Source organism: Podarcis erhardii (genome assembly GCF_964252035.2).
Source record: "Podarcis erhardii genome assembly, chromosome: 16".
NCBI lineage: Eukaryota > Metazoa > Chordata > Lepidosauria > Squamata > Lacertidae > Podarcis > Podarcis erhardii.
In genome coordinates this window covers 16028436-16055156 of record NC_138514.1, presented here as the reverse complement: position 1 = coordinate 16055156, position 26721 = coordinate 16028436, and the positions used below count along the sequence as shown (strand labels likewise).

General features: G+C 43.5%; 1 long non-coding RNA gene across 1 annotated transcript; it reads left to right on the top strand.

The window, feature by feature from the left end:
- Nucleotides 1-3876: 3876 nt before the first annotated feature.
- On the top strand, nucleotides 3877-6616 carry LOC309331911. Its single transcript, XR_014152006.1, has 2 exons — nucleotides 3877-4909; nucleotides 5573-6616. It is a non-coding gene; the product is annotated as an uncharacterized lncRNA (long non-coding RNA).
- The last annotated feature ends 20105 nt before the right edge of the window (nucleotides 6617-26721 follow it).

Here is a 26721-nt window from a genome sequence, read left to right as displayed (position 1 = left end):
CTAAAAGCAAAACAGCAAGCTGGAGAGAAGAAGAGAATCCTTGCTGCAGATTTATAGTGTACCCCCCACCACTCAGAGAGAATCCCTGAATTTTTTGTTGATTTAAATGTGTTGTCTTGCTCCCATGTTCACTGAGGGAATTTGTCACAGCAGGGACAAGGAGAAAAACTCTTTATCTACCCGCTACAAATCAGTCAGTGATGCAAAGCTAGGTTTGTTTTTGTTTCTTTAAAAATTCTCACTTGCTTTCATGTCTTTTAAGTTCTTTCATTTTCTTCTCCTTTTATATTTCCTTTGCTTGTTCTTTTTGGATATGTGTATTTGTTTAGATTTGAGCATCTATGATTTGGTATAATAACCTTATTGTGAATCTTATGTAAATATTTTTATTTATTCTTTATAAATAAAATAAATTGGCAAACAGGTACTTCTAGAGCTAAGCCAACACAACACTCTTCACTAAGAAGTAACTGGCCATAGTTGACAGCAGCAAGGACATCTTACACACGGCTGGGTAGAGCTGTTCCCCCAACAAACAACCTGATCAAAAGTGCAAAACTAAGGTTTGGTCTCCCCTAGCCATAGCTGCCAACTTTTCCCTTTTCTTGCGAGGAATCCTATTCAGAATAAGGGAATTTCCTTTAAAAAGGGGGAAAGTTGATAGCTATGCCCCTAGCACAGCAATCATCACTGCCAACCTTAGGGGAAAAGACTGGAGAGTATAGCATTAATTCAAAACACGATCAGGTAAGCCATGCTTGGTGAGCGCTCCCTGCAAGAGCTGGTGCAGCTGCTAGGAAAAAGGTTAAATAAAACATTCAACCCCTGGTGATGTATGGAGAACAGCCCCACACCTCATGTCAGGTTCACCTGCACTATCATTACCAGCTTCTCTTGAGCCCAGTCCTACTCTTTGCCTTCCTCTGCACTCACTTCCATCACCAATATCTGGAGATGGAAGTGAATTGGGAGAGGAGAAGCAGGAGCAGAGGTAGGCAGAATTTCCCAGAGAGTGTGTGCTATAATTTGCAGCTGGTTCCTGCTGTGCTGAAGCTTGCAAGCTTTGTGCACGGTCTCCTTATTTTTATAGATTCAAGCTCTCTACCTGCCACCTGGAGGGGGCTAGGCAAACCTGGAGACTTCAAATCAGCCCTGGAAGTCCAGCAGCCCTTGCTATATTACTGCAGAAGCAGTCAGGGTCCCAGGTACAAATCTGAGGCCTTATCTACACTATATATTTAAAGCATTAACAAACCACTTTAAAGAGTCATGGTTTCCATCCAAAAAATCCGGGGAATTATAGTTCGTTAAGGATGCTGAGAGTTGTGAGGGAGACCCCTGCTCCTCTCACTTGGCCTGTTTTTGTTTTAGAGGAGCAGAGAGGAAATCAATTTTGTGGACAAGAAATACCATCCTTTTTGACAAATGCCTTATAATTTAGATACTTCTGTTTCATCCCCTGGCCTTTGAACCTCAGTCCTCCTTGCATGGGGGGGGGGGGAGGAGGCTAATTTTCTGGTGTTCTTGAAGACATAATTGCTTCCTCTGTGACACAAAATCAGTACTTATCAAGTTGTCCTCAAAAAGCCAAGTATTAAATATTGGTTTAATAGCTGTGTTAATGTTTTCATGGGAAACCTATCCTTAAAAAGCCACTTCTTTCCTTCCCCTCAACAACTGCAAAAACCAGGGGCCAAAAAAGTTCCCAAAATACACCTGACGTTTAGGCCTTCAGACAGCAAACATCGATTTCTGATTGGACTCAGCAGAGGTCCATGCGACAGAAGTGACAGAAAGGCTTCCAAAAATTCCATGTCAGAACTAATCCATCAGAGCTGGTGCGTTGTTAAGAGGTTATTGTCTGCTTGGATCGATTGAGCCATTTTGCAAATGAAACTTTAATATTGATAGTAACTAGAATTTTAATACTGGCCCAGCATGACACTATTGATTGAAAGGCTGGGAGGAATGTTTTTGGTTTTGCTGCAAAATAAATCCTGCTACTATCTCTGATGCCTTCCTCTTGGACAGGTAAATTACTTTCATCCCTGCAAAATGGGAAGAAGGCTGCAGTGATCTCCATCATCCGATCTTCCACATGCCTTGATTCACCTGGTTGAGTTTTCTGTAGCAGTTTATTGCAGTGTCCAGTCTAGATTAATTATTAGCTATATCTCTCTCATGAGCTCCTTTTAAATGCTCCTTGTTTACAGAGGACATTTTAGATGAAGTGGATTCTAGTCCATGAAAGTTTATGTAACAATAAATTTGTTAGTCTTTATGGTGCCACAAGACTCTCTGGGGCCCTGCGGACTGGCGTTTTATCGCAGGTGTTTTCTGCAAAATATTCTTGGCTCAATAATAGTGCATTGGTGGTGTATTTATTCTGCTTTCGTTTGTTTTGTGATGCTTCCCCAGTGCTACCACATTATTAATGTCCAAAAGTCCTATAGCACAACAAAAATGTAACCAGAACATTTGTTGTATAATTACAAGATTTCAGTAGGACGTTATGGGGCATGCACTGATTGGAAACGAAAAAGTGCAACCACCCAATAAAATGGATGTCTGGAGAGGTCCTCTGTTGATTTTGCTACAACAGACTAAGGCCACATTTGCACCATATGGTCACAGCACTATCATGACTTCCCCCAAGAATTCTGGGGGCTGTAGTTTGTTAAGAATTCTGAACGTTATTAAGAGACCTTCCATTCTCCCCACAGAGCTATGATTCCCAGAGTTCCCTGTGAAGAGGGATTGATTGTAATAATAATAATAATAATAATAATAATAATAATAATAATAATAATAATTTATACCCTGTCCATCTGGCTGGGTTTCCCCAGCCACTCTGGGCAGCTCCCAACAGAAAATTAAAAGCACAATAAAACGTCAAACATTAAAACTTCCCTTTCAGATGTCTTCTAAAAGCCAGATAGTTGTTTATTTCCTTGACATCAGATGGGAGGGCGTTCCACAGGGTGGGCGCCACTACCGAGAAGGCCCTCTGCCTGGTTCCCTGTAACCTCACTTCTCTCAGTGAGGGAACCACCAGAAGGCCCTCGGAGCTGGACCTCAGTGTCCAGGCTGAATGATGGGGGTGGAGATGCTCCTTCAGGTATACTGGACTGAGGCCTTTTGGAGCTTTAAAGATCAGCACCAACACTTTGAATTGTGCTCGGAAATATACTGGGAACCAATGTAGGTCGTTCAGGACCAGTGTTATATGGTCTCGGTGGCCACTCCCAGTTACCAGTCTAGCTGCTGCATTCTGGATTAGTTGTTCTACTACTCTGAGAATTGTAGCTCTGTGAGGGAAAATAAAGGTAAAGGTAAAGGGACCCCTGACCATTAGGTCCAGTCGTGACCGACTCTGGGGTTGCGCGCTCATCTCGCTCTATAGGCCGAGGGAGCTGTCTGTTTGTCCACAGACAGCTTCCAGGTCATGTGGCCAGCATGACTAAGCCGCTTCTGGCGAACCAGAGCAGCACACGGAAACGCCGTTTACCTTCCCACCGGAGCGGTACCTATTTATCTACTTGCATTGTGACGTGCTTTCAAACTGCTAGGTTGGCAGGAGCAACGGGAGCTCACCCCGTCGCGGGGATTCGAACCACGACCTTCTGATCGGCAAGTCCTAGGCTCTGTGGTTTAACCCACAGCACCACCCGCAGGTCCCCTAACAACTTTCAGCACCCTTAACAAACCACAGTTCCCAGGATTCTTTGTGGAAACAGTTTAAAGTGGTTTCACAGTGCTTTAAATGTGTACTGTGAATGTGGCATAATACAGCTACAGAGCGCACAGAATAACCTCTGGAAATGGCTAGTTTTGTCTCTTAGGGATGCCTTGTTAAATGTTTATTAGTTCAAGTAATCAGCAAAGTGCCTTGGTGTTGTGTTCCTTATCTTGATATGTGTTGTGGCTGTGTGGGTGTGTGATTGTACTTGCTTACCTTTGAATAAAAGAATAAACTTGTTGTGGCGTTTGTACGGAGCCCCCAGTCATCTCACGGACTATTGACCTGTACCCCACTATTCCGCTGCCACCAACCAGGTTCTCCCCGGTAAATCACTTAGTCTCAGTCGGGTTCTCAAGTTAACAACGAAGTTTGTAGTTTATTGCAAACACAAATAAATTTTAAATGCATTTGAAACGCTGTTACCCTTTACTCTCTTAGTCTTATTTTATCCTGTCTCTAACTCTTCTACCTCCCCTCACATAAGAACCAACTGCACTATCTGTCTCTCTATTTCCATCTGTCTTCCAACTGCTCTTTCCCAACTGTCTAAACCTTTGGCTCAGCCTTTTAAAAACAGGTAGGCTCCGCCTCTGGCTTTCTATTGGTCTACCTATTAACCCTTTCTCTCCCCCTGTGCAGACATTTCCAAAAGAACGGGCAAACGCCACACTTGTATGCTGTATGCAGGGTTTGAGCAATATTGAGTTTGTTCCACAGAACCTTTGAGAACCAGATATTACCATTACTAGCCAGCACAGCTGTGCTGCCTGGAGCGGTTGGGAGTTTTAGTCCAGAAAATAATGGAAGGCAGCTTTGGGATTTACAAAACACAAGACGTTTTGCAGCCTTGGATTGGGTGGTAAATGGCTTGCAGGGGTGGATATTGGGGGAGGTGGACAATAGGGATAAAATACAACACTTTTTTTCCAGCCAGAATTCGCCAGAACTCAGTTCTGGCACCTCTCAGAACATTTGGTGCCATTGCCATCCTAAGAGAATGAGGGAAGTGTTTTTGGTGAGTTCTGGCACCCCTTTTTCTAGAAAAACAGCACTGGAAAAAGAGAATTTGGTCTGATATGACTATTAAAATTGTGGTCTGCCTGCATTTTTCTTTCAGCCTGTCCATATTTGGGGTTGGTTTAGAAGGCATCTCTTATCACAGGAAAGGTAAGTGTTTGGCTTATTGCTTTGATCATACATAGCTTTGCCTTTCATTGCCAGAGCCCACATCTCTTCAATTTAGGTGAGGGGTGTGTTCTCTGGATAAGCAGCAACTGTTTTTTTGGTAACATCCAGCATGTTTTAACCCAGGCTTTCCCAACCTGGCAGCCTCCAGATGTTTGGAAATACAATGGACATGCAGGTTGGCGCTGATGGGCATTGTATTCCAAAACATCTGTAGGGCATGGAGAAGGCTGCCTTAAACCATGCCATATTACCTGTCTTGACAGGCCACTCTTCAAGATTAAATAGTCTCAGTCCTAAACATACTTACACACACTTGTTTGCAGTCACTTTAAAATTAATGGGACTCACTTTCAAGCAAAGGTGGCTAGTCTCTCCATTTACATTCTGTGGGTGTTTGTTTGCTGCTTGTTTTTAAGTGGAAGGAGGTGGAACAAACCAAGTGTGACATTTAACCAGCACTTCTGGACTCATCACTTCTGCAGGCCTCAGTTTTAAATAGCCTTGCATCATGCTGTTAAATGTTTAATTTCTCGCGGATAGGCAATCATGTTTGTTTGCCGTTGACTGCATTTCCCTGAAGGTGCTTTGTTGTTCTTTAAAAGCCTATCTCCAATATTAAAGATCTTTGTTTTCTTCATGTAGAACAGGCTTTGTGTACACTGAGAAGGATTTTAATGGCATCGGCTGAGCTGGTGTCCTCTGGGGGCAGCCTCAATGAAGGAAGTGTCTTTTGATGCTGGCTACCATCTTGGAGTAGGTTTGGTTATGTCAATGCTACAAAAGCAAGCAGGTGTACTTGTAGAAGGTCACCTGTGTAGCATCTGGCCCCACAGACATGGAATCTGTTGTTACCGTCATGAAGAAGATGTACTGGGACACTGTTGTCAAGACAAGCTGATAATATTGAACCAACTCAAGGTACGCTGATAAAAGAGTGTAAGAAGAGGCTTGCTAGCTATGAACAGGTTTCTTGGATCATACCAAACGTCCATTTAGTGCAGCTCATAATGATCAACAAGATTCATCTGAGAAGCTCAAAAGCAGGGGACAGGGTTTTGTTTTGTTTTTTGTTAAAAAAAACCCAGAAGCTTTTTTATTAGGAATTGTCGGTACCAATATTCCAAAGGGGCAGAAAAGACTTGTTATGTATGTGACAACAGCCACACGGATGCTACTAGCCCAGAGATGGAAAGAAGGCAAAGTCCCCACCAGAGAGCAATGGCAAACCAAGCTGATGGACTAAGCCAAAATGGCAAAACTGACCAGAAACCAAGAAGACAATTGTTTCAAGAAAGAATGGGGAAAATTTATAATTTATTTAGGAGACCACTGTAAGCAGATGAAAACTTTAGCAGGATTTTAATAACACTTGTAATGTAACAAACAATATGGACAATATGGACAAATACAAAATATAGATAATAAAATAATATGCATTTGAAAATGTTGACAATAAGACCCATGGAGGGGGTGGTGGGAAGTCTCGAGAATCAGATAAATCTCTATATGGATATGTATTTGGTACTGTTATAACTTTGTAAAATGAAATAAAAACAATCCCCTCGCCCCCCCCCCAAAAAAGCAGGGGACAGAGCTAATACCTGCTGGTATTCAGAGGCATTCTGCTTCTGAGGTTCTATATAACTGTTGTGGCTATTAAGAGTCTGGATGAATCATTCTGTTGTTGTTGTTTTTAATTTTTATTCAAAATTAAAACAAAACATATTATCCAGAAACATATCATCCTTATTTTCCCCCCATTTTTCCTTCCTCCCTCCCCCCACCCTCCCACACAAACCCCCCCACCCACCCCCCAGCTTCCCTCAGTTCCAGTCTTTGATTTCTCAAAGAATGCTGTTTTCTGCATGATACACAGTTGTATAGATCCTCAAACTATTTAGCTGATTATTATCAATAAAAAGTTTGTGAATGTTTATTCAAAGCCAGCCAAGGAGTCCAGTTCACTTTGTTGCATCTTCAAATACTTTGTAAAGGGTTCCCATTCATCTTTAAAGTCACAGTTATCTTGTCCCGAGAATCACTCTGCTTTGAGCCCTTTTCCCATTTATATTTGTTCAGATATAAGTCCTTCTCCATATTAATCGGCTAAAAAGAAAATACGCACAACTACTTCCATTTAAATACATACGTTTTAAAGCAGGATTCGGGATTTGACCTCCTTGAAGAATCATTGCCCTATCGCTGGCCTCAGCACCTATGGAGTTGAACATGGAACCTATGGAGATGGAGTGGAACCTGGGAAATCCCCTGAGGAACACCATTCCAGGATGTGCCCCATTCAAGAATGCAAAGATGTGGTGTACCCTGACTCATCTCACCTCATGCCGGGGAAGGGTACTTCTTCACACAGCACATAGTTAAACTTGGAACTCGCTCCCACAGGAGGCAGAAATGGCCTCCATCATTGAGGAGAAGGCTCTCAATAGCTACTAGCCATGTTGGGTATGCCTTGTGTTATGTATTCAGTGCCTTGTGTTATGTATTCAGTGGTCTGTGTTTGCCTGAGGTTGAGTCTGGACCAATGATTCTGAGCTCCTGTGTTCTGATTCAATACGTGATGTCCCATCATAGAACATTTCAGGATTTGGGCCTCTGCCATTGGCCCTTGAGGTCTGAGTCGTGATTCGCAGCTTGGAAGTTTAGACAGCCAATCACGTTGGGACTGGGAGTGGCCCAGACTTTCAGGAATGTATATAAGCAGTTGCTTTGCCCCTGTTGTCCAGTTCTGTAGTTCAATAAAGGTTCTTGCTCTTATCTCTGTGTCTTGCCTCGTGGGAACCCACCTACACTTCACTTTGCCTCCATGATCAGAAGCAGTACACCCAAGAGGCTCAGTGGTTTAGACCACAATGCCACCCGCATCCTAGTTGCTGAAAACTACAAGTAGCAAGATTACGCTTGTGGTTAGATCCTGTTTGCGGGTTTCCCATGGGTATTTGGGTCATAATGTGAGAACAAGTTGCTTGACTAGATGTACAATATTGGTCTGATCCAGCAGGATCTTCTTATGCTCTTAATGAAGGGGACTCATCTTCTGCCGCATGATCTGACTCAGCAGAAACAATTCCCAGAGGGCGCTGAATGCCAGTTTGTTCCCCTGGTTGCCTTTGATGTTCTGACTTAAGAAGTTTGCGAAAGCCAATAAAACTGGTCCTAAGCCATGGCAACAACACTTACTAAAGTGGGCTTGATTCCAAGCTATTGTCCTCTAGCTAAGCAGCTTATCTTAACTTTAGTGCCGCAATTAATCATTTGTGTTGCTCTTGTTAAAGTCCCTATTTAGTTTGTTCTTACAAGGACTCTGGTTAGCTCATTACCGTCCTTCCCATTTTTTATTTTTTATTTTTGCAATGTAGAGCTCAAGTTCAGACTCAGCATTTGATGCCAAAAACCACTTGAAAAACATTGGGCACTTGCTACTTTTGCTATCATGCCTAGTTCAGGGAACAAGTACATCAGAACATATGTATGTACATATGAACTACTACCCCTCCCATAACACCCCATACAACATGACCATATCACTGGGTTGTATCCAACTAAGAAAAAAAAAAGGTATTTGTCCACAGACAGCTTTCCGGGTCATGTGGCCAGCATGACTACACTGCTTCTAGCACAACAGAACACCATGGCAGGAACCAGAGTACACAGAAACGGCCTTTACCTTCCTGCCACAGTGGTACCTATTTATCTACTTTCACTGGCGTGTTTTTGAACTGCTAGGTGGGCAGAAGCTGGGACAGAGCAATGGGAGCTCACCACCATCCCTTGGATTTGAACCGCCGACCTTCTGATTGGCAAGCCCAAGAGGCTCAGGGGTTTAGACCGCAGCGCCACCCGCATCCCTTTACCTGTATCCGACCAAGCTGTACTCAAGCAGACATACTGAAATGAATGCATCCAAGTGACACATGTTTATTCACTTCAATGGATTTACTCTGAGTAAATTGGCTACAACCCTCCTTTTTTTCTAAGGCAAGGATGGGGACCTGTGGCTTTCTAGATGTTGTTGGACTCCAACTTCCATCATCCACAGGCAATACTGGCTGGACCAATGGTAAATAGAATCCAAGAACGGTTCTCTCTCCCTGTTCTAGTGAATTTAAATCCATTCACTAGAGATAATAATATTGATATTGTTTATAAGTCAAGAACATAAGAACGGCTCAGGGCCCTCCCTGCGGAACGCCCTGCCTTCTGATGTCAAGGAGATAAAGAATTACACAACTTTTAGAAGACATCTGAAGGCAGCCCTGTATTGGGAGCTTTTTAATGCTTGAAGTTTTTATTATATTTTTTTGATATGCTGTAAGCCACCCAGAGTGTCTGGGGAAACACAGCCAGATGGGCGGGGTATAATAAAATAATAATAATAATAATTATTATTATTATTATTATTATTATTATTATTATTATTATTATTATTTGCCTCAAGGACTGCTTCTCCCCATATGAACCAACACAAACCCTGCAATCATCATCAGATGCCCTTCTGTGAGAGGTCCAGGGGGCGGCAGGATGAGAAAGGGCCTTTTCTGTGGTGGCTCCCTGTTTGTGGAATGCTCTCCCCAGGGAGCTTCACCTGGCACCTTCATTATACATCTTTAGGCACCAGGCAAAAACATTCCTCTTCTTCCAGGCCTTTGGCTAAATATAAAATCTATGGCCTTTTAAACTGTGGGGGGGGGCATTGCTTTTGTTTGTTATTATGGTGTGTATTTTTGTATTTTTATATTGTACGTTGGTCAACATTGCCTCCTGTAGGAGTATGTTCCATAGTTCTGACCACACCATCAGAGGTGAGTTAGTGGCTCCTGATCTTACACAGGATTTGCCAATTCTCCTTTGCCTGTTTTAACCTCTAATTTGTCCCTGGAACAGGTCAACAAATAAGATGATGGAGTGGCTTCAGTTGGAGAGGGGATTATCCCAGGACCACTGGGATTGCATCAAGAACTCTAGACAGGCAAGGCTAAATATCCTGAAAATTCCTATTTATCATTACTAAGCATCCAGCTCTCCAACAGGGAGGAGGGAGGAACCTATGAAAATGCTTTGGCAAGCCGCACAAAGGAGCTACAATTCAATTTTGTTTCCCTTTATTTCTTTTGATTCTCATCTAACGAGATATTAGATTAGCTGCTTTTGCAATTAGGAGAAGAAAAACGAAAAAAGAGAAATCTTATTACTAGGGGGGAAATTGTCCTTCTGTGGAAAGACAGCTCTGGTTTCTGGCAGCTGACCAACACATGTTACTGGGTCCTTCTCCCCCCCCCCCCCCCGCCTTTTAGAAAGCTATCCTTTTGACATTTCATTGCAGCTGTTCTCCAAGTATGCTTATGAAATTGCCCTAATATGGACACCTGTTCATGGGGCAGCTGTGCTGCCAAGCCTTAGGGTCAGCAATGACCAACATTTTCCAAGTGGTAGCTAACAGCAGAGGGCATAGAAGAACTTGGGAAGCCGATGTTGACACATCGTTCCACATTTGTAAGAAATCAGTCTTTCAGTGAGGCAGCACCAACCCTTGGGAACTCCCTGCCTATTGACATTAGGTAAGCAATTTCACTGTACCCATTTTGACACCCGCTAAAAACGTTTTTTCCCCCCTTTTGGCAGGCCTGTCCAGACAAATAGGATATCGACATGTGTTTTAATCCAGTTCATCACTGATATAGATTCATAGATAGATAGATCGATAGATAGATGACAGATATAATCATTGATTTTAATTATTTTTGAACATCACTAGAGCATGAGACTTTACCTCAGGATAAGAACAGAAATCGTGCGTGGGGCGTGGGGGCAATGGGAGGCCCCATTAGCTAAAGTTGTACCTCAGGTTAAGAGCGGTTTCAGGTTAAGAATGGACCTCCAGAATGAATTAAGTTCATAACCAGAGGTACCACTGTAATCCATTGGTAGCCTCATTATAGCAGTTCCAAATTATATTACAATTACTAATCCCAATCATTCAAATGCCAAATTATATAATTTTGGTGGCCTCATGCATGCTAGAATTGATGGTTTACTTTGTTTCTGCATATCAAAATCTTATTCATCCTCAATTACATTCCAGTCATAATAATAAACCCTTATACAACAACTGCAATATTAACGACATCCATTCATCTTGACATGTTGAATGATTTATAAACCCATAGTGAAGCATTCCTTATTCCTCCTGTGTGTGACAATTATTCTGTCCATGGTGTTTCTTCCTGTCCTTGTAAAATGTTACATCTATCTATTCCCAGCCGTTGCTGCTCTCCATCGCACCTTGGGAGGAGCTGGAGTCCAACAGCATTGTTGTTCCAGAAGTTCTCCATTGCTCTTAAATAGTTGTTTTAAACTGATTATTTCATTGCTTTATTCTTTTTTTGTATACCACTTGGAAGTTTTTATTGCAGTTAAGTGGTATATAAATCTTGAGAGATAAAGTGAAAAATAAATAAATATTAAGGTGGAAGAATCAGGGGTAGGAATCCTAGCAACATGGGCTTCACCCTTTCCACCCACCTCTGTACCACCAGCAGCCTGTTTCCACTGCAAGTCCAGCTTCTGTGCTTTGCAGATGCTGTTTAGGCTGCAATACCAACCCCATCACCTGACTGAGTCAGCTGACGAGAAGAATTGCTGATCCTTGATCCTCGGACGCTATAAAGTACCACCAAAGCACTTGGTTTGTTTGGGATGGCGATGAGTTTGACGCTTTTAACGAAATCTTTACGTTTGTCTCCAATGTTAATCTTTCCCGGAGTAGGCCTGTTGACATCAATGGAAGCAACTGGTTTAGATACATTGATTTCCATGGGTCCACAATGCATATGTTAGTTGGATGCAACCTTTCATAAGCTGGGGAGGAAATGCTTTTGCACTGTAGGGTAGGAATTCATAAAATGAAGCAAACAGGGGAAGCATATGCATTTCTTTCAGTCGCATGCATCTTAGCCCGACTACAGTGGAAACAAAATAAAAAAATTCCTTCCAGTAGCACCTTAAAGACCAACTAAGTTAGTTCTTGGTATGAGCTTTCGTGTGCATGCACACTTCTTCAGATACACTGAAACAGAAGTCACCAGACCCTTCTATATAGTGAGAAGGTGGGGAGGGGTATTACTCAGAAGGGTGGTGGGAATGGGTGATTGGCAGATAGCTGTGATGAGCCTGTTGACGACTTAGTTGGTCTTTAAGGTGCTACTGGAAGGAATTTTTTTATTTTGTTTTGACTATGGCAGACCAACACGGCTACCTATCTGTAACTGCGACTACAGTGGGTTATGGCAAGGGATTCGTTGAAAAAGTCGGCACACATGGGATGTCAAATGTGTAAATGCATTTAATATATCCATTTTTGCCTTTTGCACAAGGAGCAGTCTTAACACCCTTGCCCACCCACCCACCCCCTCCCACAATACTGTGGTCCCAATGAAAACTGCCCTACCATGTTGAAGTTGGTATTAGGCCCAGGATGGAAACTTCCATTAGCAGGGTTTTTTTGGGGGGTGGAAGGATTTTCAGTGGCCTCAGTGGTGGTAAAAGTTACCCCCTCCCATCCCTGTGTACCATGGTCCTGAATGGCCAAGCCCTCCACCACACTTGGGCTCTTATTTTGAGAAAGTCAGAAAACAGGCATGCCAATTGCATTCCCACATACAGTCGTACCTTGGTTGTCGAAAGGAATCTGTTCTGGAAGTCCTTTCGACTTCCGAAAACCTTCGACAACCAAGGCGCGTCTTCCGATTGGCTGCAGGAGTTTCCTGCACATAATCAGGAGCTGCAGAAGCTGTGTCGGATGTTCGGCTTCCAAAGAACATTCGCAAACTGGAACACTCACTTCCGGGTTTGTGGCGTTCGGGAGCCAAAACGTTCAAAGTAGCAAGACGTTCGAGATCCAAGGTACGACTGTAGAACCTTTTGCCTGTTTTGCAGGCTAGCAGATGAAGGAAGCCACTGTGGCATCACCCTGGCTGCATATAAGATTGCAGGACTGTCCAGAAATGTCACGATTGCAGGAATCCAAGCTTGGAGCATGACTTCAATAAACAAAAACACCCACCGCAGATTTGTTTTCAGTGCATCCGTTCCCAGAGCTTGTTGCCCAACAAATTCCCTGGATGTCGGAAATGAATTGGCCCTCGGCCTCCCCTAAGGTGATATTTTATCAAAGCTCGGGGGGGTTTAAAGCAACCCCCTCGTTTCCTGTTAAAGAGGGATGCCTTTCGCAGCCTGCCATCCAAAAGTTGCAATTTCACAGCGGAACATCAAATATTGATTTGAGGTAGGAATAGTGCAGAGCAAAGCCCTAAGTGCAGAAAAGGGTTTCTTGGGAACAGATGCCAAGAAAGGCAATGGAGCCGCGATGCATATCCAGTGTCAAGAGAGGCTTTTAATCACCTGGTGTTGTGGGTTTATGACAGACCCCTACAGGCGTTTCTGAACCTTCCACCTTTCTGTGGTTTCCTTGTGGTTTTATGAGCCTTTCTTACCAGACTGAAATGTGTACGACGGTTGACTTTGGGGTACTGCGATCTGTCAGGTGTCAAGTGAATCTGCAAAAGGGTGAAGTTGACGTGCCAAGGGATTTCTATCGCTATGAAGGAAAGGCTCCTTCTTGGGTTTCAAAGGCAAAACCATCCCTTTTCCCCACCTGGAGGGTATATGACATCCGCATATGGCATTAGCATCTCTTCCATTGTTTAAGCCAGGCATAAGCAACCTCAGCCCTCCAGATGTTTTGAGACTACAGTTCCCATCATCCCTGACAACTGGTCCTGTTAGCTAGGGATCATGGGAGTTGTAGTCCCAAAACATCTGGAGGGCCAAGGTTGCCTATGCCTGATTTAGGTCATCAGAATACAGTGGTACCTCGGGTTAAGTACTTAATTCGTTCCAGAGGTCCGTTCTTAACCTGAAGCACCACTTTAGCTAATGGGGTCTCCTGCTGCCACCGCGCCGCTGGAGCACGATTTCTGTTCTTATCCTGAAGCAAAGTTCTTAACCCGAGGTAATATTTCTGGGTTAGCAGAGTCTGTAACCTGAAGCGTATGTAACCCAAGGTACCACTGTAGCTCATATCCCCCCCTCCACATAGTATTTTGCATTCATTTTTAGCCTAAATGTTAAAGCCCATTAACGAATAAAAGTTCTAATAAACATTGCAGCAGATGAAGTAATTGCTCTTCCATTGTTTCAGCAGTATTTATGCTCGCTCTTTTCTTCCCAAATGACAGCCACAGAGGTTTTCTGACACTTTCTCATCAAGCCTTATTAGCATCTCATTATGCCAGCCCCTGAGTGATTGGAGACCACCTTAGCATGGAGAATGGCCTAATCCAGCAAAGATTGGCTTGAGAAGACTGGGAGGCCAAGGGAAGGGGAGGGTCAGGTGTCCGTGGCATGGTGGGCATGCCGAATTTCCCCTGGATAATGACAGCCATAGCTGTCAAATCATCCTGCTGATCTACCCTTCACACCAGCTCGTTACATTCTCCTAGGAAAATATGAGCGACAACTGGCAGGTGCTTAAAGGGAATTGATCAGAGGTTTGGCACTTGAGGTTCTCTTCTCGGATTGAGCAGAATTCACCTGCCCCTCAAAGATCCGAAGGGTGGAGGGAAGGCAGAGAAGGTGCTGTTTCATTCATCAAGGGGAGGCAGGTTGCTCCTTTTGTGCAGGGTCAAAGTGGGTGCTCTCAGCCTCTTGTGCTGTCCTGTGCATTAGTTGACAGACAGCAGCCTTTCACTGTGAAATGTAAAAAGGCAACGGTAAATGAACCCTGGACAGTTAAGTCCAGTCAAAGGCGACTATGGGGTTGTGGAGCTCATCTCGCTTTCAGGCCGAGGGAGCCAGCGTTTGTCCACAGACAGCTTTCTGGGTCATGTGGCCAGCAATGACTAAACCGCTTCTGGAGCCACAGAACACCGTGTTGGAAAGCAAAGCAAGCTGATCGGGCACCTGGGGCGACATGCATTCCCTGCACCCAGGGGTGGGGCCAGCTGGGGCAGGATACTCCGCGGGGCCTCTGAGGAGTACGCCTGCCTCTTCCCACTCAGCTGCCCTATGGCTGAAGGGGAGGCGGTGGGAGGACTGTTTGGGGCAGCACAGAGCCTGCAGGCACCCAAAACACAGTGTCGCTCCCAGGAGAGACGCATGGCTCAGGCGTGCTGCAGGCCCCGCAGTGAGTGCCACCCAGCATTTTGTTACCCTCCTCAGTGGTGACACCCTGGGCAGCCCACTCCCACTGCACCCCCCCTTCCTCTGCCCCTGCAAGGCACATGGAAATGCCTTTTACCTTCCTGCCATAGTGGCACCTGTTTATCTAGAGTGGAACCTTGGGTCGCGAATGTGATCTGTGCTGGAGGCACTTTTGCAACCCACAGCATTCGCAACCTGCAGTGCCATGCCTGTGCATGCACGGGTCACAATTCAGCACTTCTGCGCATGTGCAAAGCACGATTTAGCGCTTCTGTGCATGAGTGAACGCAGAAACTGGAAGTAACCCATTCCAGTACTTCTAGGTTCAGCGCATTGCGCAACCCGGAAAAACGTAACCTGAAGCGTCTGTAACCCGAGGTACCACTGTACTTGCACTAGTGTGCTTTTGAGCTGCTAGGTTGGCAGGAGCTGCGACAGAGCAAGGGGAGCTCACCCTGTTGCGGGGATTTGAACCGCCAACCTTCTGATTGGCAAGCTCCAGAGGCTCAGTGGTTTAGACCACTGCGCCACCTGCGTCCCAAGTGAAATGTAATTGTCTCCATTTATTTGTTTCCACGCAACACCCACAATGTGCCTTCACAAAGTAGAAGAGGACATAAGAGCCTGCTGCATCGGCCAAGGGGAAGTCATCTAGTCCAATATCGTTTTTCTTATATTAACCAATCACATGCGTCTGGGAAGCCTGCAGCCAGGAACAGAGCACAACAGTACTCTCTCCTTCTGCAATTTCCAGCAATTAGTATTCAGAAGCATGCTGCCTTCAATGGGTTGTATGGAGTGTTAGGGGAGGGATAATACCTCTGGTGTGGGACACACCATGCTGCTTCTGAGGTAGTTGGCCCACCTTTGGTCCCCACCCTGCACTCACCTGTGGCTCCTAGAAGCTGTCACCTTGTGACTGTGGCCACACCTCAGAAATGGCTTCAACTGGCTGGCTAAACCAGGTGAGTTTTGCAGGAAGTACAATAAATAATTGGGGGGTATAGGGGGAGGAGGAACTCTAAAACTGCCCAAAGGGGCTTGAACATGGTCACATCCACCCCACTTCCCTAAAATAAATCCTGGGAAATGTAGTTTATTAAGGGTGCAGGGAACTGCAGTTCTGTGGACACACAGTTTCACCGAAAACCCGTCGTCGTCCGGTGAAAACTCTATGTTTCACTGCCTTTCCACAAAATGAGCTGAGCCCTTGGTGCCCTAAACTGCGGGTTCATGGTTTTACCAAAAACCCAACATTGTCTGATTCTCTCCCAAGTGCACCAAACACCAGCAAAGGGATTCCTACAACGTTTGCTTGTGAAAATGCTGCTTTTCACAGTGCCCGACAAAATCAGCCTTTGGCACCCTAACTCAAAGGTGTTCCATTCAAGGGTTGTTTGTGTCCACATGGAGACAAAGTAGTTGAACTGTTGGGCCATGCCTTCTTTGAATGTGACCTTCAGAGAGAGGAACACAGTAAATTGCTTTGTGCCCTTATGAGGAAACACCCTGGAAGGACACTGGAATGTTTCCTGGAATATTTATTGGCCGACACAAACAAGCTAATAGCAAACCTAGTGCCCATGTTCTCTGTTCAAAGGTGTTGCCAGATGATGATCTCATTTTTACCTTTTGCAGCATGTGATATTCTAAATACATGTGTTATATCCTTTGTATTACAGTCGTACCTTGGGTTACAGACACTTCAGGTTACAGACTCTACTAACCCAGAAATAGTACCTCGGGTTAAGAACTTTGCTTCAGGATGAGAACAGAAATTGTGCTCCAGTGGTGTGGCGGCAGCAGGAGGCCCCATTAGCTAAAGTGGTGCTTCAGGTTAAGAACAGTTTCAGGTTAAGAACGGACCTCCAGAATGAATTAAGTTCTTAACCCGAGGTACCACTGTATATTGGATTTTAACCAAGCATATATTTTAAGGCTCATGCTTTTATTCTTTGTATGCTGTGTTTTTGTGGGTCTGTGACCTTATAATAAGAGATTTGATTGATGCTTCTCAAATTTAAATTATCAGGCATCGGCGACAAATAACAGCAGAGACCCATTGTGTTCATAGCTTGCTTCTGTTAAGCTGCTCAGCACTGCCTGGCTAATCACAAGGGTCCTTGGTGCAATCCAGCAGAACTCATCTTATGTTCTACCTGCTCTGTAGTTAGCTCATCCCTGGACTATGACAAAGGGCTGTAGTTCAGGGGCAAAGTACCTGCCTTGGGTGCAGAAGGACCCAGGTTCAATCCTTGAATGTCTCCTGTGTAAAATGCCTAAAGAGACATTGCAGGTCTGTGCAGACAACACTGAGTGAAATGATCTGGTGGTCTGACTTGATGTAAGTAGCTATGTATCATTATTGCCTTGCATACTTAATGCACAAGCTGCTCACCCGAAACTTATGAGTGGAACCTGAATGCATCTAACCCAGCTACAATTTCTACAGCTGTTGTAAGGGGGGGGGGCTTTTGCAACCCACAATTGTTCTTAATTTTCCAACTAACTGAACCTGATCGAATGGAACTCTTGCCTTCTGCGAGTTCCTCTGCCTTGCAAAGGTTTGAAGGACTGTAAAGAGTCTAACAGATTCCCCCAATTTCATACCACAATAGTTCACTTGCAGCTCTGGAGCTATAGAGGGGTTTCCATAATCCACAGCCACTTCTCTGTAAAACATTTTGCTGGGAATGTGCCATAAACCTATTCCCAGAGGAATTACAGTGGGGTTCCTGAACAGTTCAGGTAAGACTACAGGTGATTTGAGAAAGGGGGATCTTGGTCTTTTCAGCACCATCTTTTAAAGTTTGTGGCTTATTATACTTTCTATCACCTTCCCTTCATGCTCTCCAAATCAGCTAAATTCTATCCCTTTACTAAACTTTTTTTTGACATAGTAATAATCATAAATAAATAAGAATAAAAATGTGCACCCTACCACCAAGACCATTCCATTGTAACTATCCAACCTCCCAAAATTTCAACTCCTCTTGAGATGGTTTGATCCCTTTCCTTTTTAACATTACAAATTCTACAAACATCTTCCATGTCTCCTCAAAATCATTTCTCCTGCATATTCCCCATCTTACCTTAATGACACATGTTAAGTTATCATTAATAGCTATATCCCACACCTCTTTATACCATTCTTCCATTTTATGTTTTGCTTGCCCCTTCCACTACCTAGCTATTGTTGAATGGTTTCTTTAAATGTAAAGGTTCATCATTGTTCCACCCAATGTGTATGTCTTTAAGGGGCCAGAGCAAGGGCAGAGCAAAATAACGAGACCCAGCTTTACAGCTGTGAAACATAGGAGGTGCTGCTGAGTTGTATTGATTAAGCTGTGTCAGCAATTGGGTGTAGTATATAAGGAGCAGCACCTAGCTCTCCCATTACCCTGGGGGATGGGTTGGTGGTTGGGTCTGGTTTGTTGTTGATGTATTTAGTGTAAATGGACTTTTTGTTTTTCTTATTAAAACCTTGTTTAAGTTATTTTTGAGTCCCTTTTTAATGCATGGTCTCCCCAGCAAGCTCTCTGCAGCGCTACCATACTGCAAATATCCAACAGCTATCATAATTCAGGCAGCGGTCAATAAATTTGTGAGCAAGTCCTTCATCACCTGTGAACCTTCCACCCCATTGTAAATTGATAATAATGGTACCTGAGGACTTTCGGTCAGCTTTAACCCTGTGATTTCTGCTATCTCCTTAAACACCCTTTGCAAAAATAATTGTATGTATTTACACCCCCACCACATGTGAACATATACTAAACTTAAGATTTTTATGGGGAGTCTTCCCCCTCCATAGTCTGTGTACACATCAGTACATACACTTTCACAGAACCAGTTGTGTATGGGTAGAGACAGCTAACCATATTCAGTTAATGTGTGAACCAGCCTATAGCTAACCATCCTCGGTTCTGCCCTTAAGTAAATGTTTTTGTGAAGGTGCATAAATCAGCAACATGAAAAATCCTTTGTCCCTCGATGCTGTGAGTTTAGTTCCTCAGCCTGCTCACTCAGTACTCCCTCCTCCTCTTTAACTCCCTCTCTTTACCTATAATTAATCATGATAAAGTTACATTCAGTAGAGAAAACGTCCCTTGGAGAAATGGCAGTTCATAATCAGTATGATGGTAAATAATTAAAGGTACCTGTGGCAAAGCAAAGAAAGGATGGAACAAAATTTGCCGGCTCGATATTAGTTTCCAAAATGAAGAAATACCTGCCTGTTTGCATTCAAAACTATTATTTGTTAGCCTCCCAATTAAAATTGGTTAGTTTTTGTTAAATCTGGCCCTAGCCAAAGTTTCCATTAGATTTCTATTTTTGTTGGACCGTCTGGTGTTTTCTCATCATCCTTCAATCTTCCCTGTTAGTGTTATTATATTTAAAATCCATTTGACATCTCCTTTAGCTCTCCCACATCCCAGCAATAAATGCAAAGGCTCCAGAGGGATATTGTATACAGTCATTATTAATGCCTGAGCCCCACCACCAGCAATATATAAAACCAGAGTTTAAATGTACCATATTACCAATAAGACCAAATTAGAATGATAAATCTTATTCAAGTATCATCTGTAATAGACTTTCAAAGAAGCTTATTTTACATTAGAGGCTAATATAAAGATTTTATATTGGCAGTTATTTTCCTTTATAATCCTAAACCTCATTCTGATTGCAATAAGAATAGACACTGGGGGGCAGGAATTAACAGCATGCCATATATTTCTCTTAGAAGTTCTTTAGGTTGCTAGTTAGAACTACAACACAGTGCCTCTCTAGCTATGTGAGTAGTCCCTTAATATTTTATCTTTCTCACTGAACTCTATGGTAGGGGTGGGGAACCTCAGTGCTAAGGCTGGATGACCCTACTTCTCCAGAAGCTTCACCACATGAGCAACTCATCACCTCCATGGCCTGTGCTGCCATCTGGGGACTCCAGTCCAGAAACCACCAAGGAACCGCAGTCTCCTAAACAGCACAGGAACCAACATTTGCTAAATCAGCCAAGGTTCGTTTAACTACAAGAGACACTTCCCAGCCTGAGTGGCTGCTTTATTTAAGCGTGGCTGCCTTATTTAAGTCTAGGGCTGTCTGCTGCTGAAACAACATCCAAGCCTACTTGTGTCAGCCGCCAGCCTGAGTGCCATTTGAAGCTGTCCAAGGTGCTGTCTTGAACTGGAACTCTTGCCTTGCCTCTGTCCCTCAAAGCTGTGTTGTATTTATTCAGGGTTTCCAGCTTTTGTGGGCTGTAATCCATGAAAAAGACATGCTTAGAATTAAATAATTCTTATCCAATAAATAATTTTTGAGCATCAGAATTGGACACATCTCACAGTCCTTCCATATATCAAAAACACACAAATGGTTACCACGACATCACTGTTAAACAATTGGGAGCTTGTGTTGATCTACTGCAAGCCACCCAGAGATTCACTAGTACAATGTTCTTGTGGGATGTAATCCATCAGAGCAGTCAAATACACCATTCCTTTTTTTCCCTAGAGTGGGCACAGGCAGGGGGATGTTACTCCAGTCAGTATAACTTCCTGTTCCACTGGTCTGGAGTGTCTGTCCCCTGCATGTGACCAGGGAGATAGGTGTGACCCTGGGTGACTCCATAAAAGAGCTGAGTCATGCAGCCATCTCTCTCTTGATGCCATGCTGCTCTCCAGTAGCCATTTTGTTCTCTTAATGCTGTTTTCTGAATGTATTTTGCTGTCTGCTGGCTCTCAGCCAGCAGCACATGGGCTCAGTCCCCATAAGGGATGAACTCACACTATGTTCTGTAACTACAAGCTAAAGTCTGCCTTCAGGGATCGTACTGTGAACTGAATGTGAGTAAACTTCTTGTTACTTTTAAGGAAAGACTCTTGTGTCTTGATTCTTTTAAGAGGGATCAAAGGAAATACCTGGAATAATCTTAACTAAAGAGATTCAAACAAATCTGCAAACTAGCTTCCTGCTATATTGAGGGGGATCTGCTCTGCTACTGTACATGACTCAATAGAGTGAGTGAAAGAAGGATAATCTTTAATCAATATATCCTCTCCTACTATCCTTAACGTCCCCACAGCTTTTAGCAAATGCAAGCAGGGCAAGCAGGCAGGGATTTGCATCTGCTTTAATTGCAACCTGCTTTCATACTTGCAATTCTTAATTATCTACTTTTTTGTTTTGGTTTTTTGCAATTCATCTTTATTGATTTCTTTTAACAAACATTCATAAAATCATATTGTAACATTACGATTTTTCTTGTCATTAAACATGTGATTGTGAAACATAATAAAGAAAAAATATACTCTTAATCATTTAATTCATTTGTACTCCATTTGCGCTTGACGTCCTTCCTCTTCTTATTTGGGTCCTCTATTTTACTTAGTTGAATGCCCGTCTATATATTTCGTAACCTACTTTTCCACTATATTTTAATTTATCTCCTTGCAAGATTTATTCTAAACTAGTCAAAAAAATTACTTCTCCATAATGGTTTTTCAGATACTGTTTAAATATATTCCAATCATTTCTAAATGTTTGTTTCGTTTGATCTCTTATCTGCCCTGTCAGCTTATCCATTTCAGTGTACTCCATCAATTTAATCAGCCACGCTTTCTTTGTTGGTAAGATCTCTGTTTTCCAGTTCTGAGCGTAATTATCTACTTTTAGTGTATTTGTTTACAAAAACATGTCCTGTGATTCCATTGACATTAAAAGGTGTCATTACATCTTAAGACCTGTAAATGTATGGCACAATATTAATTTCCTTCACAAGTCTGTCGAATTCCCTGTAGTTGTTCCAGGTGGGTATACATTCTTGCTTCTACAGTTCTCACTGTGGGTGGTGCTGTGGTCTAAACCACTGAGCCTCTTAGGCTTGCTGATCGGAAGGTCAGCAGTTCGAATCCCTGTGACGGAGTGAGCTCCCCTTGCTCTGTCCCAGCCCCTGCCAGCCTAGCAGTTCGAAAGCACACCAGTGCAAGTACATAAATAGGTACCGCTGTGGCAGGACCTCTTTTAGGAGCCTTGGACTCTGGTGGTGCAGTGAAGGCCATGGTTCTACTATGGACCCCAAACTAGAGCCACTGGAGTCTGAAGACAGCCATGTACCCTCTTCAAGCCATAAAGGCACTGGAACCACCAGTTCTTCTAATGCTGAGATGTCTGAGGTAGTGGGTACATCAAAGGCTGGTTCTGAGAGCAAATGCTTCTGGTCAGATATCAACACACACACAACACCCATATCATGTGATATGAAGGGCAGAGAGAAAGTAAATGGTTTTGACATATAAAGTCATAAATGGCTCAGGACCACAGTACCTGAGCCTCTTTCCATATGAGCCTACCCAGACCCTGAGATCATCTTCTGAGGCCCTCCTTTGTGTGCCCCCTCCTCGAGAGGTCAGGAGGGTGGGAACACAAGAATGGGCCTTCTCTGCAGTGGCTTCCCATCTATGGGATGCTCTCCCCAGGGAAGTTCACCTGGTGCCTTCATTATACACCTTCAGGCGCTAGGCTGATCTGATTTACATCCTATGCCCTTTTAAAATGTGGTTTGGGGGGGCTATTGAGTTGTTGCTTTTATTTTTATTAGGTATATTGTGGTTTTATACCTTGATTTCATTCTGTGAACCGCCCTGAGACCCCCGGGTGTAGGGCGGTATATAAATTCAATCAATCAATTAATATTGAGTGTCAATTCCTGTTCTTTTAAAAATATAACATTGCAAACTCTACAAATTTAATGCCGAAATTAACAATCAGGCATAAGAGTACATCTTGGAAAGGGCCAGAAATTAAACACTCATGTCTGAATGATGTTGAAGAGCATTCCTTTATATAAACCCTTCCAGCACTATTCAGGAGTGCACGAGGCTTAATGGCAATTTCTATTCTCCTTTTGCCCATTTTCAGAGAGGACCACAGAGGCAGCATCTGCAGCTGCCTTTCGCCCCCAGAAGGGAACAGCCGAGCACAGCTAAAGTTTTCTGCTCAGAAGTTTCCTAAGGGATGCTTGAAGTCCCCAAATGAGTCAGCAACAACATCTTGGCAGAAGCCCCAGGCGAGAGAGAGAGAGAGAGAGAAAGAGGGATAAGCAGGAAGTTGATCAAATTGTTCTCATTTCCCAAGATGGATGGCACACCATCAGCTTGTCAGGGAAACTGACGGGTTTTGACTTGCAGCAATTGAAACACATGCTGTTGAGCAGATAAGAAGCGTTTAATGGAAACACATGTCTCAAAGAGTGAAATTCCCAGAAGATGCTATATAAATGAAGCCCTTTTTTTCCTTGCACAGAAGCACACACACTTGGCAGGGGGAGTTCACAGGAAAGGTGGGGGGAGATACTCAGAAGATAAAGCACTTCTCTATCTTCTGATGGTGGCTTCTGGGCATGTGACCATCTTTAGGGACCCCCCAGGGGTAACCAACATAGGGTCCCTTTGCCTGAGGAAGCACAAATCTGTGACAAGGGATCCAAACTCCTGGAGTCAGCAGGATTCAAGCCTGAAATGGAACAAATAGGCAAATCTTAGTGGCTGCCCCAGAAACCCAACTAGGAAGAGTAAACAACTTCTGGTCTCAGCATATATTAAAGTCTAAAGGAGTGCTCTCTTCCTCTTCCAACGATGTGTCATATGGCTCAGGAGTTGAGAGTTGGTAAGTCCTGTTACCTATGCAGGGAACCCTCCACCACTTCCCCACTCAGTGCATGGGATGTTGTGAAGAGATGTTTGCTGAGATGACTCTCTCTCTCTCTCCCTCTCTCTCTCTCTCTCTCTCTGGCTCCGGAGGATGCAGAAAGTCCCAGAAGCCCTTTAAGCAACAAAGTTGCATCAGCTCCTTTAAAAGCTAGTTAATGTTTCTCCACTAAAATGGTGATAACTGATGTCCCAAAGAGTGGCACAAATGGTTTTTAATTAGGAGACTGTTGCAGCACATTAGGCTCAATGAGGCTTTAAAAGTCGATCTCTTGGCCAGCTTCACTTCATCACGAAAACCTATTCCTTGCCATGAGCATTGAGGGAAGGATGATTCGGGTGTCGTTTGATGGGTCACATTTTCCTGGAGCAATCCTCCTCCCAACCGTAGACCCCATTAAGTATGCAAATACTTCATCCTCTGAATTGTCTGGAGCTCTAGTGTGGTTCTGCATGATAACACCTTTGTAGCAGATCCCAGGAAAGCACAAAAAGGAACAGGGCTCTGATCCAGCACTCTATTCTGGGTGGAGGAAAGCCCAGATCTTGCACTGTGCTCCCTGTCTCCGCTATGGCACCCACGTGCATTTCAGTGATGAAGTTGCCAGCTGTCAATCTATCTCCCCTTGAGAAGCATTGGGTTGCCTGTTGAGAGCCCCTCTTCTGTCTTAACCACAGAAGCCTGGCAGGCTGCAAAGCATTCTGGGGAAGAGTTCAAGGATGCACACACAGTTCATTCAAAGTGCCGCTGACCAAGCCTGGTGGCTCACCATCCCCATTGTGATTTATTTATTTTTTTGGGGGGGGTGTTAAAATACTGCAAGCTGCTTCAAGTACAGTGGTACCTTGGTTCTCAAATGCCTCGGTACTCAAACAACTTGGAACCCAAACACTGCAAACCCAGAAGTAAGTGTTCCAGTTTAAGAACTTTTTTCAGAAGCCGAACGTGCTCCGTTTTGAGTGTTACACTTCCTTTTTTAAAATAGTTTTTTATTAACTTTCTTTTCTGTCATTACAAACATCTCATATCACATACATATTACACATCTTCGCCCCTTCCCTCCTGGGCTTCCCTCAGCTTCCGTTTCCGGTTTGTTACCCTCTTATTGCATACTGCTGTTTCTTACAATCCACTGTATCATTTCTGAGTGTTACACTTCCAATTTGAGTGCCACACTTCCCTTCTGAGTGTTACGCTGAGGTCTGACTGTTTCTGCCATTTATTTTGTGTTTTTGTTTTTGCGGCTCTTTTTTTTGTTTTGTTTTTGTGACTGTGTGGAAGCCAGTTCAGCTACTGATTGATTGATTGATTGATTGATTGTGTGACTGCAGTACATTGTTTATTGCTTTCATTTTATGGATCAATGATCTCGTTAGATAGTAAAATTCATGTTAAATTGCTGTTTTAGGGGTTGTTTTTAAAAGTCTGGAACAGATTAATCCATTTTGCATTACTTTCTATGGGAAAGCGTGCCTTAGTTTTGGAACGCTTTGGTTTTGGAAAGGACTTCCGGAACGGATTAATTTTGAGAACCAAGGTACCACTGTACTTCAGTTAGTAGCCGTTATCTAAATACTTCAAATAAATAAATACCTCTTCCACAGATAATTGATCTTCTCCCTGAGGAAACCTGAGGTAGAGAGATGGAGAGGTCTTCCATTGGAGCTATGCCACCCTGTCTGGTGCTGCTGGTGATGTACTGTCATTTGAGGCTGACTTACACCATCTCCTGTGTCAGAGGGAGGGAACCTTCTTTGGCTCAGTGGACCAGAGCTTTATCTGCCTCTTCCCCGCAGGCCAACACTGATAAGTAGGCGGGGCCACCAATTTGTCAGTCACCTGACATCACAATGCGATAGGACCCATGCTCTATCATAATGCCATGGGCAAGCAGCTTCTGAAACTCTTTCCCCTCTCATCTTAGTATATAAATCCATGAATAAAGTTACATTCCATACACACAAAGCTCTGGGTCGGGGCATATCTACGGTGTGAAAGCAACTTTCCTCTGTTGCTAGGCAGGGTTCGAAAATGACAAAATTGTCTGCCTGTTGGCATCACTGCCTTTTTCAATCAGATCCTTACTAGGCAGAGGGAAAGGCGTAAACTTGGAACTCTTACATGTGCTTGGGATTTCCCCTTTCTGCCTTTTGCAATGATATGCCTCTTTGTAAAATGCCTGTTAAGGTGGGGGCGGGGAGATTTGTTGTAGGGGTGGGGGAATGTTGAAACAATATAAAGATCTCCCCCTGCCAATGTGTCCTCAAGTTTGCTGACCTTTTGCTAGTAAATCAATAATAAATTGCATATTTTTTATATGAACATGGCAAGCTTAACTTTTCCCATCAGAAGAATGCTATCAAAAGGACAGTTTAGTTAGCTATTAATTTCCCAGCTACAAACCCATTACTGCTTAACATTCCCCACAAAAGGCAATTCAAAGCTCCCCCCATAATCTATGAAAATGACACTGCAGTTAATTAATACATGCTTAAGTACTGCAAATGCAATTATGTGAACATCCTCAAACCTCCTAAATCCATATTGTGAAAATGTTGAAATATGAGAATTAAGATAAGTTTAAGTTTCCTGCAAATGAATTTAAGTCAAGAGAAGTTGCTTTGGAATGGTTGGTTGCTCCTAATCTGTTTAGCAAGCCTGGTACAATTTGTATTTTTTCCAGGATACTCTCTTCAAGGACAGGGTCCAAATTCTATTCTTGGCCTGCTCTCACCCTCATTCACTTCCCTTCTTCTGCCATTGTCACCCAGTTGACACTTCACAGGATGCCATTTTATGTCACCATTTCCATATCCATTTTCACAAGGGAGCTGTCACAGATGTGTGAAAAATGTACATAC